The sequence below is a fragment of the Thalassophryne amazonica genome, chromosome 1, assembly GCF_902500255.1.
Source record: "Thalassophryne amazonica chromosome 1, fThaAma1.1, whole genome shotgun sequence".
NCBI classification, from domain to species: Eukaryota; Metazoa; Chordata; class Actinopteri; order Batrachoidiformes; family Batrachoididae; genus Thalassophryne; species Thalassophryne amazonica.
The window spans coordinates 54,222,990-54,239,730 of NC_047103.1; the positions used below are offsets into that span (position 1 = coordinate 54,222,990).

General features: G+C 39.3%; 1 protein-coding gene across 1 annotated transcript in view; it reads left to right on the forward strand.

Moving 5' to 3' along the window:
- kcnb2 (potassium voltage-gated channel subfamily B member 2) overlaps positions 1-16,741 on the forward strand; it is a 420,876-nt gene that overhangs the window by 371,602 nt on the left and 32,533 nt on the right. The window lies entirely within an intron of this gene.

Here is a 16,741-nt window from a genome sequence, read left to right on the forward strand (position 1 = left end):
CAGCTGGCAGCATTTTGTCTATGAAGCAGCAAAATATTTGCCGCCTTGTGGGTGGAGATGGGCCTAATGCTGGCATCTGGTGGTTCTGCTGTTTCATGATTGTTACATGCGTAACATGAAACAATCTCAGATTGAGCACGGATGTGTGCAGGGTTTGCGCCTGATGCCACGTGTGCGGCACCTCAACGAGCTTGAACGTGTGACTTTAATCGTGTCACGACAGTAATCCTGACAAAGGCTGCCAAGCACAGAAGGATGTACAATATCGTCTAATGATAAGTGAAATTGTAAGTGACACAATATGGCTATGCCGCGCTAAGTCAAGATAAATGGGTTACTACTACAATTACTGACTACAGTGAGAGCAGTCAGAGGCATGCGAACAGCTCAATAGGCGTTTTTGGAGGGTAATAATATGCCATCATTATTAGCCAATAACAACACAAACATAGACATTGGTTGTTTTTTATTATTATTATTATACCTGAAAAATCGATGTTTCTTTTACAATTTTTGATCTTATTTGAAAGTTTTATAAAACCATGTTCTTGATATTGTTCCACTTGGATCAGTTTTGTCTTTCCTTTATTATCTCTATTATCTCCTACACAGATGAATGGCTTCAGAATGGGTGCCCAAGTTGTAACGATTGTGGCATCCCTCCAGACTTTGATAAAGTTATGAGCCAGATAGTGGCCGGTGACCAAATATCCACAGTGCCTCTGTGTCTCTCTTTGGGAAAGGCCAAACAAAAGTCACTCAACCAGCAGAATTTTGATAGCGTCGGATGTCTCTCCTCCTTTTTTGATTAATATTGGATTGAAAGCAGCATGCATTACATTCATGTCCTTCTGATTCGCTCTTTAGAGTACCTGTGCCAGGGTCTTTATTAACAGCATATTTGCACAGTGGCGTCATTAACACCCAGTAACAGTGCACTCACAGGATTTATTCACACACAGGATTCAAACCTTTGCTTTTGGCAATTCCTTAATCTTATTTAAGCACATGGAGCAATGTGTCTGAATAATGAAGGAGGAACATTTTCCCTTTGAGTATGTAAATCATATGATACAGCAAAGTGAATTTATTATTTTAAAGGGGTCATACTGTGTGAAATCTGTCTACTGTTAGATATGTTTGCTGTTTCATATTAAAAATCCTTTACGTCAGACAGTGAGATTGCTGCCAATGTGGAAAGTGCACTGGCATAAGTAAAATTTAGGGCTGAAACAGTTAGTTTTGGACATCTATGATTTATGAAAATTCAGTAACGTATGTCTTATATATTATATTCCAATTCGAAGGTGGAACTATGCCAGTATACAAAGGTATATCTAAATATCTAAAAAGGAAGAGTAAAATAGGAGAGTAGAAAAGAGTAGATTAGAGCCACTTAGGTGCCTGGTCTTGAGAACCAGGGATGGTAGATTAAAAACCTTTTTTATCCCATGGGAATTCTCCCTACCCACCCAAGCAGCTCAGGAAAAAGGTCTATATAATATAATAAATAATAATTCTGTAGGGTTTTTTTAAACTTACAGAAAGCATTTGATACTACAGACCATACTCTGCTACTGGATAAACTACAGAGGTATGGTAACAGGGGATTGGCATACGATTGGATTGCTAGCTATTTACACAATAGGTATCAGTGTGTACATATTAATGGGACAAATTTTGAACTCATGAAAGTACTTGTGGGGTGCCCCAGGGTTCAGTTCTGGGGCCGTTGTTTCCAAGTCCGTCAGTTGTATTTTGTTTGCTGATGATACAACAGTGTTTTGTAGTAGGGATCATTTGGGACAGACCTTGGACATGATGGAGAAGGAGTTACAGAAGTTTAAACAGTGGTTTGATTCAAACAAATTATTGCTTCACTTTGGTAAAACAAAGTGCATCATATCTGGAAACAATCAGGAATTTCTGCAGAAATATATCATTAAACGATATTGAAATTGAATTGAATGGTTTATCCAAAGGATGTGTCTGACTATTATTAATGTGTGTCCATTTGAATGTCTCAGAACAGATAATATGTCAAAATAGTTAATGTGTTTAAATAATTGAATCATTTGTGTCTGCACCGTGACCACATGAAGCTTTCTGTAAAGTTACACACCCTAAATGGGTGGAGTTTGGTGACCTTAGTCCCCTTTAAAAAGTTAGAACAGAGTCTTGTCTCACTCTCTGCCTCTCTTCTCCACCGGCAACACTCCTTTTTCTTCTCTCTCTTCTTTGTTAAATGTTTAATTTTTATTCTTGGGCCAAGGCCCCATAGCTAAGCTAAGCTAAAGCTATCACGTGGCATTCATTCTTTGTTCATTTTTGATTCATTTTAACAAAGTTTTAACCTGACGCTTTAAGATGCATCAAGTCTGTTGAATTTTTAAGACAACTTCCGAGCTGGAACTTTTCAAATTAATAGCGAATTTACTACTCTCCTTTTCTGTTGGCTATTTTGTTTTTTCAACGCTTTTAAAGTTTTAACTTTTTCCTGAATTCACAAAGATTTTTAATCTGGCTCCAACAAACTTTTTAAACGCTACCAGAAACCATTTTCAACAAACACCTTCCGCCTCTGGGTTCCTGCAAGCTGACGATGGTGCTGATTTCAAACCATCAGCCATCCTGTCAGTAAAGCCGACACAAGCCTTTGAGATTGCCTGGGGAGGCCGCTGAGTTAACCCCTTGATCCAAGTGAGCACAACGGACGGACGGACGGACGGACGGACGGACGGACGGACGGACGGACGGACAGATCCGTCTGAACCACCATTTCAACGGACCAGCTAAGTGACCCAGTAAAAGTTCCAGAAAAAGGATTTGTTGTTAATGGATACAAAGTGGCTCCTCCTTATTATTATTCTTCCTTTTAAACATATTCATATGTTTGTTTAATGTTTTTCTTAATAATTGGCTTCAAATTTCATCATTAAATTCTAATCAGATTTATTCACTTAAAGCCTTTAAGCTTTATCTCTCTCTCTTTCCACATCTCATGAGTGAGTAAGAAAATTGTTTCCATGAATGAACTTATTTAATTTGCATTTAATCGCTGTCCACAAAAATGCCAGTAAACTGTTCATTACTTGTAAATAAATTGCAAATATTTCTGCTGTGGTTCATTTTGTGTTCAGGAGGAAACCCTTGGTTAACCGTATTGTGAATTCAAATGTCAGATCAGAGACTGATTGAGACTGATTTAATTAAATTGAGACTGATTAATTAATGAATGTTTAAATTAAAGTACCTATGCTATAAATAGATGGTGCCCCGAGTAATAATTAAATAATAAGTATTAAACCCTAAATTGTTAATTATTTTGGTGACTCATCAGATGGGGCCTTAATCCAATCTAATTCAATTTGGGAGTTTAACTGCTTATTCACTACCCTCTTTTGATGCTCCCGTGTGGAGGCTCTAATAAATAAATTTGCTATAAATTATTTTGGTGCCCGTGTGTGGAGGCTTTATTAAATATCCGCTACAGACTACAGAAAGAGTGTAGAGGACATTATATGAAATGGCAAGATGCATGTTAATTGAAAGTAAATTACCCAAACAGTTGTGGACATATGCAGTACAGACTGCTGCTATGATAAGAAATAGGTGCTACAACAGACGCCTTAAACAAATCCATATTACGTGCTAACTGGGAAGAAACCAGACTTGTAAAATGAGAGCTTTTGGCTCAGAATGTTTTGTACATAAATATGATAAGAAAAAGTTAGACACACAATGTGAAAAGGGTATATTTGTAGATTATGACAAAAACAGCCCTGCATTTCTAGTCTTTTATCCAAACACTAGAAAATTGTTGAATATCCATCAGATGGATGTTAAAAGTGCATATCTGCATGCCCCAATAGATTGCGAAATTTATATGGAGCAGCCAGAAGGATTTGAGGTCAAATCTAAAACAGGACAAAAAATGGTGAATAAAATGCTTGCTTCATGATTTTCTAATTGAAAAAGGTTTGTCCAAAACACAGCAGACTATTGTGTTTACAGTAAAATATCACACAATGAAAGTGTCATATTGATGATTTGGGTTGATGACCTTATTATTGCAGCGAGTCTCAAAGTGTCGATAGGTGGAGAGGTACTTGAAACGGTATCCCATTTCAAGTACCTTAGAATCATCTTGGACTCTAAACTTTCCTTCAAAAAACATGTGAAAAAAGTTGTCAACAAATTTAACCTTCAAAACTTTAAACAAATCAGGCTTTGTATTTCGACTGATGCTGCTAGATGGTACCTTCATTGTATGATCCTGTCTCATATTGAATATTGCTGCACAATATGGTCAATTGCTGGTATGACAGTACTAAAACCTTTAGAACAACTTCATAAAAAGCCATCAAAGTGTTTGCCAAAAAGCCATATGCCACTCATTACTGTGAAATTCTAGAGAAATGCCATCTTTTAAGTTTTAACAACCTTCTAATGTTTAAGCATGCTTGTCTCATTTACAAAACTATACTCGTATATGGCCCAGCCCCTCCTCCTCCTCTGGACATAGAGACATAGACAAAGACATAGACCTCAGGACTCGGTCTGCTTCTAAAGGGGACTGTGAGGTGCCCTTCAGACGAACTGCCACAGGACAAAACACCATTTCTGTGAAGGGTTGTACAAACTGGAACAGCCTTCCAACAATGACACGAGACAGTCCCACCCTGAGTGCTTTTAAAAATGAGCTTAAAAAAATGGCTCAAAAACAATCAAACCTGTCAACACAGGTAAGATGTATTGTACATAATCTCATGTTTTGTATTTATTTATTTATTGTAATTATTGTTTGTTGTTGTGTGTCTGAGGACAACAGATGGAAAGTAGCTTTTAGCTAAATCTGGCATATTTACACTATGGCATGAAAATGTACAAAGTGTCCATTAACACTCACAGAAATATTTAACCCTTTTAAGATTTATGTAATTTTATTACATGACAAATTCCCATTTACTTTTTTTAGATAATTTTAATACAAACCTACCAAATAAACCTTACATGATGCATATTCATTACTGTAATAAATCCTATTCATTTGAAATGCATAGTCCTCTGTTTTATGTATTTAGTATTAATAAAATATAATTACTCTAAATCAATAATAATGACAATATTTAAAATACATAAACTATATTGTTTGAATTGCATAATAATTATGTTGCCTATACAAGATAAATGGCATTTATCCAATAAGAATGGATACATTTGTAACTTTTCTGTTTGGTATTTGAATATTTGTATTGGAAATGTAATTGTAATTTGAAAAATGTAATTTGATGCACTGTGTTTGACCCTTGTCCTATCTAAGAACAAGTGGGGGTGTTGAACTGTCGTTATTGTTGTTCTTAGTTGACCCAGTGACCCTTTTTTTGGGGTGTGGGCGGGGCTACACACCAGTGCGCAATCTGCAATAAATCGCTGCTGCTCATTAAAGCCCCTTTCACACCAGGGGTCTCCTGGTTGGTCAGTGCCGAGACGATGCAGCTCGGCGCCACAACAGCGCGAGGGGCGCAAAGGACGAAGCAAGTTGGGCGCCGAAAAATTAAACCTGTTTAATTTTTTTGGCGTCCTATGCTCGACGCAGAAAGGAAGTGGTTCCAGCACAAGTCGGGGCAAAGAGGCGTAACTCGGGGCAAAGAGGCATTACCCGGCGTGACTCGGAAGCCAATTTATGATTCCTGCTGTGTTCCATTGTTCCCGCAGTATACGAGGTCTGTGATTAAAAAAAAAGAAAAACGGTCCTTTTTATTTTTTTCAAAAAATAAATGGATTTGATTCATATGTTTTACGTCAGACAAGCTTGAACCCTCGTGCGCATGCGTGAGTTTTGTCATGCCTGTCGGTGACGTCATTCGCCTGTGGGCAGGCTTTGAGTGAGGTGTGGACTCCCCCTCCCATCGGAATCTCTTTGTCTGAGAAGCTGCAGGGAGACGGCGCGCGTTGCTTTATCAAATTTTTTCAGGACCGGTGAGGGATGTCCGTGTGGACACTATTTGAGAAATTCAGCTGGTTTTCGGTGTAAAGTTTAACGGCTGATGAGAGATTGTGAAGTTTCTTTCGCTTTAAGGACAGCCCACAAAGCGGATCCGCGCGGCGCGGTCGGAGGTGGCGTCCGTCTGGCTGTTTCGAGCTGAAAACATCCTAATTTAAAGCTCTGTTCACCCAGGTCATCATCAGAGAACAGAGAAGTTTCAGAAGAAGCTGGCATCAGGAGTTTACCCAGACATTCCACTGTTAAAGGAGATTTTGTAATGAAAGAACGTGTGGACGAATTTGCAGAGTCGGATCCGTGACGACGTGGCAAATCCGTCTGCGCCGCGACATGAAAAACACCTCCGTGTTGAAAACCATTTGTAAAATTCAGGTGGCTTTTGATGGCTTTCAACAAGTGAGTAACTGAGAAATTGTTTAACAGCTGGGCATGTTCCAACTTGTCCGTTAAGGTTTCCAACGGAGGTGGCGACCCCCCGCGGTCTGGTCCAGCCCGACATGCGAATCTGCCCGCACGTTCTTTCATTACAAAATCTCCTTTAAGAGTGGAATGTCTGGATAAACTCCTGATCCCGAATTCTTCTGAAAGTTGTCTGTTATCTCACGACATCTTGGGTCCACAGAGCCTGAAATTAGGAAGTTTTCAGCTTGAAACAGCGAGACGACACCGCCTCGGAGCGCAGATCGCCGTCAGGCGCCGTGGGCCGGCCTTACGGCGACAGTAAAACTTCAAAATCTCTCATCAGCCGTTAAAATTTTCACGGAAAACCAGCTGAATTTCTCGAATGGTGTCCACTCAGTTGTGCCTTACAGGTTTTGAAAAAATTTTTAGCAAACAAAGCAGCAGTCTCTGAGCCATTCCTAAACAATGAAAAAATCGACGAGAGGGTGGGCGACTCCTCACTCAAAGACTGTCCACAGGCGAATGACGTAACCGACAGGCGTGAAAAAACTCTCGCATGCCCACGAGGGTTCAAGCATGTCTGATGTAATCACACGTGATTCAAATCCATATGGTTTTTGAAAAAAATAATAAGGTCAGATACTTTTCTAACAAACCTCGTAAATCACGCAGGATAGTTTTTATATCGTGTACTTAATGCAGTAAAAACTATACGCTGAAAAAAAAAAAGACAACAGAAAAAAATGCAGACTGATTGCCAGAAATATCCAGTAAAAAGTCCAAACATCTCTAGTCCACTCATGAACATTCGTTCACGCGCGCACATGTGAACAAAAAAAAGTCTGGCTGCAGGCATTAGTTCCTTGTTTTCTGCTCAAAGTCTCACATCACAGTTAAAAAAAAGGACAAAAAAGGACATAAGTCCTGAGACAGGACATGTCAACATCAAGTAGAACTCCAGACATCTCCACATTTGCTTGATGGTTCGTTCGCGTGCGCACGTGCACGCACATTTCACGGTCAAAGGAGGACAGAAAAGAAAAAAAATTGTCTGCAGGCAGTTAGTTCCTTTCTCTCCTCAGACTCTGTCATCACAGTTAAGACATAAACTGGTCGTGTCCCTCCCTGGCCAATTTTTGGAAGTTAGTCTTTCTTACAGTTTCTGAAGTCTTGCAGTGTCATGTCGAGCCAAACCCTGTCTCTGCCATCTTTGGGGTTGCCCCAGATCTCGACCTGCCAGGCTTCAAGCATAGAATGCTGTCTTTCTCAACGTTACTCGCTAGAAGAGCTGTTTTGCTGAGGTGGAAAGACCCTATTCCTCCCTCTCATACTCACTGGATAAGGGATATTATGTCCTGTATGGATTTCGAAAAAATTAGATATACTGTCCGTGGTTCAGAAAACAAATTTTATAAAGTATGGCAACCTTTCATGACATTTTTTAATAAATCCACTACTATTGTCTCCGAGTAGCCCCAGCCCCCTCCCCTTTTTTTTCCTCCCTCTTCTCTCCTTCCCCCTGCTTCCCTCTCTTTAACTGTACTGCATTAACATTGTTCATATTATGTGATTATTGTTTGTTTGTGTGTGTTTGGTGTTGTTGTATTGATAGCTGTATATGTTTAATGGTCTAATGGGATTTGTTCTTGGGGTTAAACAAAAAAAAAATGTATATTTTGAAAATATGTACGATTGTATAATGTACCAATTTGTGTTACCTTGCATCAATAAAAAGACCTTTGAAAAAAAAAAAAAAGGACATAAGTCCAGGACATGTCAACATCAAGTAGAACTCCAGACATCTCCACATTTGCTCAATTTGTGTGTGTGTGTGTGTGTGTGTGTGTGTGTGTGTGTGTGTGTGTGTGTGTGTGTGTGTGTGTGTGTGTGTGTGTGTGTGTGTGTGTGTGTGTGTGTGTGTGTGTGTGTGTGTAGATATGTATTTATGAAATTGTGTTTATGTGAATGCATGTATATATGTGTGTATATATATTTCTTATTTTTATAGTATATGGGGTGGGGTATTTATAAGCTTTGCTTCTGCCCACACCCCTTTTGACCACCGGAGTTCATTGTAGGTGTTTTGTTGTGGTTTTTTTGTTGTTGTTGTTGTTATTGTTCAATTGTGTGCTGAATAAATTCATTCATTTATTCAAATGCAGAGGACAAATTTTGTTGTATGCATGTACAATGACAAATAAAGGAATTATTATTATGATTTATTACAAGCCATCATTATTTCAACATGTGCACTTGTCTGTCAGGTTATGTTGCAGCATCTCTGATAATATGAGGCAGCAGTGTAAAATAGAATTGACTCCCCAACTACAAACAGCTCTTTTGTATTGAAAGCAACAAGCCACGGAAACAGCATTTCATAAAGACATGAAATTATCTTTAGGATGTCTCACCTCTGTGTGGATGGGCTACTTATGATCCAAAGGGTTTTGCAGCACATTGTGACTTATATTAGCTTGCTGATCCCTTGAACTAATTATAAAGTCACACACACACACACACATAGACTGCCAACCCACCTCCACTTTTTTCTTTTTTGTTTACCACCATGTAACTGAGTGGGACTCCCATGGTGAACTGATTTTTTTTTTTTTTTTTTTTTCCTGTAGTTTATACAAATTGGAAAATGGACAGAAATGGCTCAGCCATAGAAAAGTTATTAAAGGTGATGGTTGGCTCAATTATCCACCACAAATTGATGAAATATAACCCCTGGCAAAAATTATGGAATCACCGGCCTCAGAGGATGTTCATTCAGTGTTTAATTTTGTAGAAAAAAAGCAGATCACAGACATGACACAAAACTAAAGTCATTTCAAATGGCAACTTTCTGGCTTTAAGAAACACTATAAAAAACAAGAAAAAAAGATTGTGGCAGTCAGTAACGGTTACTTTTTTAGACCAAGCAGAGGAAAAAAATATGGAATCACTCAATTCTGAGGAAAAAATTATGGAATCACCCTGTAAATTTTCATCCCCAAAACTAACACCTGCATCATATCAGATCTGCTCGTTAGTCTGCATCTAAAAAGGAGTGAACACACCTTGGAGAGCTGTTGCACCAAGTGGACTGACATGAATCATGGCTCCAACACGAGAGATGTCAATTGAAACAAAGGAGAGGATTATCAAACTCTTTAAAGATGGTAAATCACGCAATGTTGCAAAAGATGTTGGTTGTTCACAGTCAGCTGTGTCTAAACTCTGGACCAAATACAAACAACATGGGAAGGTTGTTAAAGGCAAACATACTGGTAGACCAAGGAAGACATCAAAGCGTCAAGACAGAAAACTTAAAGCAATATGTCTCAATAATCGAAAAATGTACAACAAAACAAATGAGGAACGAATGGGAGGAAACTGGAGTCAACGTCTGTGACCGAACTGTAAGAAACTGCCTAAAGGAAATGGGATTTACATACAGAAAGCTAAACGAAAGGCATCATTAACACCTAAACAGAAAAAAACAAGGTTACAATGGGCTAAGGAAAAGCAATTGTGGACTGTGGATGACTGGATGAAAGTCATATTCAGTGATGAATCTCGAATCTGCATTGGTCAAGGTGATGATGCTGGAACTTTTGTTTGGTGCCTTTCCAATGAGATTTATAAAGAGACTGCCTGAAGACAACATGTAAATTTCCACAGTCATTGATGATATGGGGCTGCATGTCAGGTAAGGCACTGGGGAGATGGCTGTCATTACATCATCAATAAATGCACAAGTTTATGTTGATATTTTGGACAATTGAAAGGATGTTTGGGGATGATGAAATCATTTTTCAAGATGATAATGCATCTTGCCATAGAGCAAAAACTGCAAAAACATTCCTTGCAAAAAGACACATAGGGTCATGTCAATGAGCAGATCTGATTTGATGGCAGGTGTTAATTTGGGGGATGAAAATTTACAGGGTGATTCCATAATTTTTCCTCAGAATTGAGTGATTCCATATTTTTTTCTCTGCTTGGTCTAAAAAAGTAACCGGTACTGACTGCCACAATCTTTTTTTCTTGATTTCTTATAGTGTTGCTTAAAGCCAGAAAGTTGTCATTTGAAATGACTTTAGTTTTGAGTCATGTCTGTGATCTGCTTTTTTTCTACAAAATTAAACAACTGAATGAACATCCTCTGAGGCCGGTGATTCCATAATTTTTGCCAGGGGTTGTACATGAAAATTGCAAGTGTTGATCTTCAGGGGCCATAGAGGTGGATTATGGTCCATAACGGATTGGAGCAGTGAAACCAAAAAGAGCTCCCAGGGCTGAGCTCATTGTCCACATTGTGATGTGTAAAAAACAAAATCAATATCCTCCCCTTGGATGGTACACAGGCCACTCGAGGGTTTATTTTTCCCTCCCACGTTGTATTTTCCTCTGTCAAGCTGTGAACTGCTCAGATGCTGTTCAAGAAGAAATACGGACAAGAAGTGGGGTGTAACTGCAGGCAGCTGTTAGACAGCAGGACTGTCAATGATGATGGACTATTTCGACAGGAGTCCTTATTGACTGCTCCCTCTGTGGGAAAAGGTGATTCCCACAGTCATGGAACTGACATTTGACTAAGGATGGAAATGAAAAGAGACCAGAAGAGAAGCTGAGGAGTTCTCTCAAGAGGGTGACCCCCCCTGACCCCCACCACACCTTCTGTAGGTTTATTGACATGTAGTGAGCTGGTGTCCCTGAGGATCGAATATAACCTCAAAAGAACCCTGAAATAAATATATGAGGGTTGTTGTCAGGGTGTTGGATGTTAAAGCACATTCTCTGACTTGACAGGTGGAAGATATTCTCTTAAAACTGTTTGTCTAAGGTATCCCTCAAGCAGTGGACCCAGATGAGGATATTTTCAAATATATTTTCCCATAATGTGTTTTTATAAGATGTCCAAGCATTATAATTATAACAACAATGTTAATCATAATAATACTTGACATCTCTTGTATATATTGGGGGTATTAATAAAAGTTATATGGCCTGATTTTAAAGCAGACAATAAAGCATGTCATCATCAAGACCAAACTGGTGATGCTGAGAATAAAGGCGAAAATTAGCTTTAGTAACTCTAAGATTGGTTTCATTTATTCTGCCCAGGTCACCCCGGTGTTGGTCCCTCTCCTCTTCGTTACTTATTTATGGGCTGGCTGGGACTTAGGCGGAGTCAGCCACTGCAAAGATAGTGACATTTGGAACTATTACATTTGAGCTTCAAACCCAGGTCTTCAGAAAACCTGTGGACAATAGCACCGCATGTATCCAGTCTATGATTATCATCTAATCACCTGAATATGTAGCCCTCCCATCTGCCAAGTACTTGTTGCATGTGAAATAGTAGGCTGTGGTATCCTAATGCCAAATCCTGGACAGGAATAGAATCAACTGAAAGACAGAGTCTTGCCCATGATCCTCCTCTTTACCCATTTATGCGCTAGTTAGGAGTCATACTTTTACATTTATTTTTGTTTTTGCTTTATTTGTTTGGTGGGGTTCCATTTTTAATGATATTTAAAATTTAAGTTATAGTTAGAGAGAATCCACTGTTAAAATGCATGGTTTTTTTTAAAGTTCTGTAAATGCTGGATGTTTTGAAGGTCAGTATACAAATAATGAATGTTTATGAGTGCAATGGTGCGAATATTTCATGAGGTGAAAGATGGACTGTTCCATTCAACAAGGCAAATGATATAATGCTTATTAAGGCATTATATAATGGGTAATAACTGTCATTTAAGTTTTGGCAAACCTAATCATGACTATGATTTTTGCCATAAATGAGCAGACCTAAATTTTTACAGTTAATAATTGAAATTTGGTGGACCTACTTGCTTGCCTTGCTAATTGCAGGGAATATTTGTTCATTCTTAATGAAGCATAAAGACTGTTAGCTTGTTCACAGGGAATTTCACTGAATTGATCCTCCTGACACCTGCGCACATGATGGCCGACTGTCCGCTGAATGCCATCCGGAGTGGTGACAAAAATACGGCCACAAATTTCGAGCAGTCTGCACACATACCGCGCGAGGGACACCGACATGGTGTGCAGCACACATGCGAAAGTCAAGCAGTACTGACACATCCTTTGGAGGGACACGGATTGGTGCATGAATACCATGCAGCATTCTGTTCACCACCACTGACGTGTTTGGCATAACGACACATTTGCGCACATAGTGCTCAGAACGGATGTGGACTATTACGTACAGTGTTATTATGTGAAAGAGACTGTGAAAATTCCCCCAACTTTAGGCAGAAAAAGCACTGAAATAATACTAAAACAAAGTAAAATACATAATAAAATAAAAATTAAAAACACAAGAAATGTGCAAAGCCACTCACGGACTTGCAGAAGATGTCCAGGAGTTGCTAACATATGAACAGTATTGTCCCAACTAATGAATGTCCTCTCCTCCCACAAATGACTGTGAAATCCCCCACTGGCCAAGCACCATGATGTGCTGGAAGCGTTGCTTGACGAGCGCACAGGCTCTGTGATCCCCTGGAAGCACTCCGATAAAAACTAAAATAAAAACTGATATTGCCCCCATACAATGCACAGGTGACGTCCAGCACACTGTCCATGTTGGGTGTGGGCCAACCAGAGGCATTAAACTTAAATCTACTTCTGTCCTCAGAATAGTAAGTAAGTCCCTTCGGCTGCTCCTTTGTTTGCACTCGGGGTTGCCACAGCAAATCCAAGGTGGATCTGCATGTTGAATTAGCACAGGTTTTACGCCGGATGCCCTTCCTGATGCAACTCCACATCACATGGAGAAATGTGGCAGGGGTGGGATTTGAACCCGGAACCTTCTGCACTGAAACCAAGTGCATTAACCACTTGGCCACCACCCCTGCCACTTCTGTCCTCAGAATAATAAATAAATTAAAAATGCAGTAGATCTGGTTTGTGCAGGTCGTCCATTGCCAGACAGGATATGTCTAGCCCATTCCTGTGCGCGCATGGTGGGTGTGCCGTGACCAGGAGCGTTAAACTTAAATGCACTTCTATACAGAAATAAATAAATGAATAGAGGTAAACACAGTGAATCCATCTGGAGGCTGCTGGACTCGTTTGTTTCCAGATGGTTCCAGAAGCATTGTTTCTCTCCAATTATATAAATGAAAAGTGTGTGTCAACCCCTCACAAGTTGTCTCACATGTTGTCGCAGAGACAGCATGGTGAGGGGTACAAGACAAGCCTGACGATTTGGCAAGGGAGTTCATCACAGCGATTTTTTTTTTTTTTTTTTGGTTTGGTTTGTTCAAAAATCAAGCAACATGTTTGTGTGAGTGAATGGCTCCAAACTGCGCAAATTTCCTCACGGATTGTGTTCGCAGCTTGTCGCAGCCCAAAACAGCCTAAAAAATTTAGTAAAGCTGAGAAGTGGTTTGGTGAGAGAAACCAGTTTATGACCAGAGGGTCTTAGGTTCAATCAGTTGTGGGCTTGGTTCCATCAAAGTCCAACACATTTTTGTGTGGAGTTTTGCCTGTTCCTGCAGTGTGTGATTGTGTTTCTTGTGGCCACTCTAGTTTCTTCCTATCATCAAACCTTATATTCATCTTTCAGTAGGAGCTGGTGGCAGCATTGGCACTTCTGTCCTGTAAAAATATTCATGGAGTTCAAATCCACATGAGAGCAGAAACTGGTTTGGTGCTAAGACATCAACCTCATAGCAGGACACCACTGAACAACTTACACACTGACCAGTCTGGTGTGAAATCACCATTAAAACTTCCATTTTTAGTTCGTAATTTTAGCTAAGCTGGTAGCATTGATTAATGTAGGTCATACAAAGTACAACTGTGAATGTGCCCACTTCAGTGAAATATGTGTCATTGTTTCTTGTTTTACTCCATCACTAGTACACCATCCCACATGGTTGTGCTTATTTATGTTTTCTAATCAACTTTAGTATGTATTCATTTAATGCTGTGTTTAAATAGCACCTCACGTGTAAATCAGAGGCAAAGAGGTTGTGTTCATGTAACCGATCTTCTTAACAGCTCTCACTCAAGTACAATATAAGAACTGAAGAACTTCATCTTCAATGTGCTATTTTCTGATGTTCATGTTCACTCAGCTGTTCATAGTGTAATATAAAGGATCTGTCACGCTCCAAAGTGTACAACTCCAGACTCCTCTGAGGAAGTTTTGCCCATAAATCAAGCAAAATGATCATCTCATGGTTGAATGCACACATGATGGAGAGGTGTTGAGAACACCAAGGTCCTCTTATGGATGTGACTTAGCACCAGGTGATTTTTAGCTTCAAAATGGCTTTCACAAATGTTAAAGACCACGTAATTGACCTGTGTCCTTGTTGTGACACAACACAACTCTTGAATTCACGGTTCGCACAGTTTTAAATGTATACGACCTTTCAGATTTCACTGAACCGCCAAAATTTAGCTTCTACTGAAATTCAAGCATTATAATGTCAGTTGATTCTTAAAACGTGTTTCAAAATTACAGCTTATTTTAATGAAGAGAACATGTTTGCCTGGGGGGAGTTCCATAACCAATATTTTATTTTCCATTTAACGCCGTCTGCAAGACTTAATGCGTGTGTGCATGCATGAGGTTTCAAAAAGACCAAAGTTACCTGTGATTTTGGGTGATGTGCAGGCACACAGCATGCACGCTGGCAGGGGGTCACAAAGAAAGCCAAGACTGTGATATTTTAGTCAGTGTATGACCACTTACAAAATAAATCAATTTTGTAATAATCATAATAATAATAGCCTTTATTTGTGGTCCCGTAAGATATTTGCTTAATCGGGGAAATCTTAATGCAGACAGAGTGTCTTATCTGACTGCAATGCAGTGCATACACTTTTTGCTTTATTTTTTAATTTTTTATTTTTTTAGCAGATTCTGCAGTTTAATGAGTTTTTTTGATTAGTATTCAGGCTGCCTTTTTCCAATCTTGACTGAGCCTCTTTAATCTTTGTTCATTAGATTTTAATAAGAGTTATTACTGCTTTGGTTATGAATGCTGTTATACAAGCACTGGACTTCAGTCAGCATTGTTATGCTGCAATACAATACACAACAGTGTTACACACTTGTGGGTTTCAAGCAAAGGCTATATATCATTATTATTATTGACAATCTATGTTACAAAAGAGAATTATGGAATTTGGCCAACAGGTGGTGCTAAAATCCTTTTTTCCTATATTTGTTGTAAACGGGGTTACACTGCCCCGCGACCCGATCCTGGATAAGCGGTTAAAGATGAGTGAGAGTGAGGTTACACTGGGATCATACGGCTCAATAGAAGAGGCTTTTATTTCACTGAATCCTCTGACTGGGACAGAATTACTTCAAAAAAAGAAAAAGAAAAGCTTTCTGGCCTACTTATTTTACCTTGTTTAAATGCATGATTCTCCTGAAAATCTGCTCCCAATCTGACACTGAATCACTACTTTTTACCTTTACTTTGCCATGCGTCCCTCGTTGACCTTACATTCATTTACAGTTCTGGAGGACTTGTTTTTATTCTGGAGGCCACACTTTATTCACTGCCTTGTAAGCAAAAACATACACAAGAGCTGGCATTTGATTGGCAGGGATAGTTTAAGTGGCGAGACTTAAATAGCATTTGACTCATTCTGTTTATGCAGTACGCTACAGCTTTAAATGGTTATTTGTTGTGTGTTGGGGGGTTTACGTCCCTCCCTCTGTGTTATTATTACAATGAATTAGTGACAACCTTAATGGGATTCTAAATGTGTCATTTGAACAAATGGCAAGGGGGAATTGTCAGTGCAGTGTGTTGCTGTGTGTTTGATATTTGTACCGACGCGGCTGTGTCACTGCGCAAACCGCACACTGTGACACACATTCACGGCTGCTGTTGTCGTTCTGCGTGGATGTATTTGTGCAAATGCCTGACAGATGACCGCACTCTATAAATATTTCATAGCAGCCCACTTTTCTCTTGAAAAAAAAGAAAAAAAGAAGTCACACACAACAAGCAAATCAGTCCATTTTAGGTCTGAAGTGAGGGGAAAATGGCAGAAAGGTGAAAGCATGCAAAAGCTCTTTATTTACCTGACCAGCAAAAAAAAAAAAAAAGGCAAATGCAATGAAGTTTAGTGAAGACAGTGAACATGCAGCTGCGTGTATAATATTTAAAACACATATGTAGTGCAGGAACCACGGAGTGCAGTCATTTACAGCAATAGGGAGATAAGTCCTGGTTTACACAAATGCAAAATTGAAACAGTCAGAATGTGAAGCAGATTTTCAGACTGACGGTGGTTTAGAAACAGGGCTGTGAAAACTCTGCGGATCTGCGAAATTCCACAGAT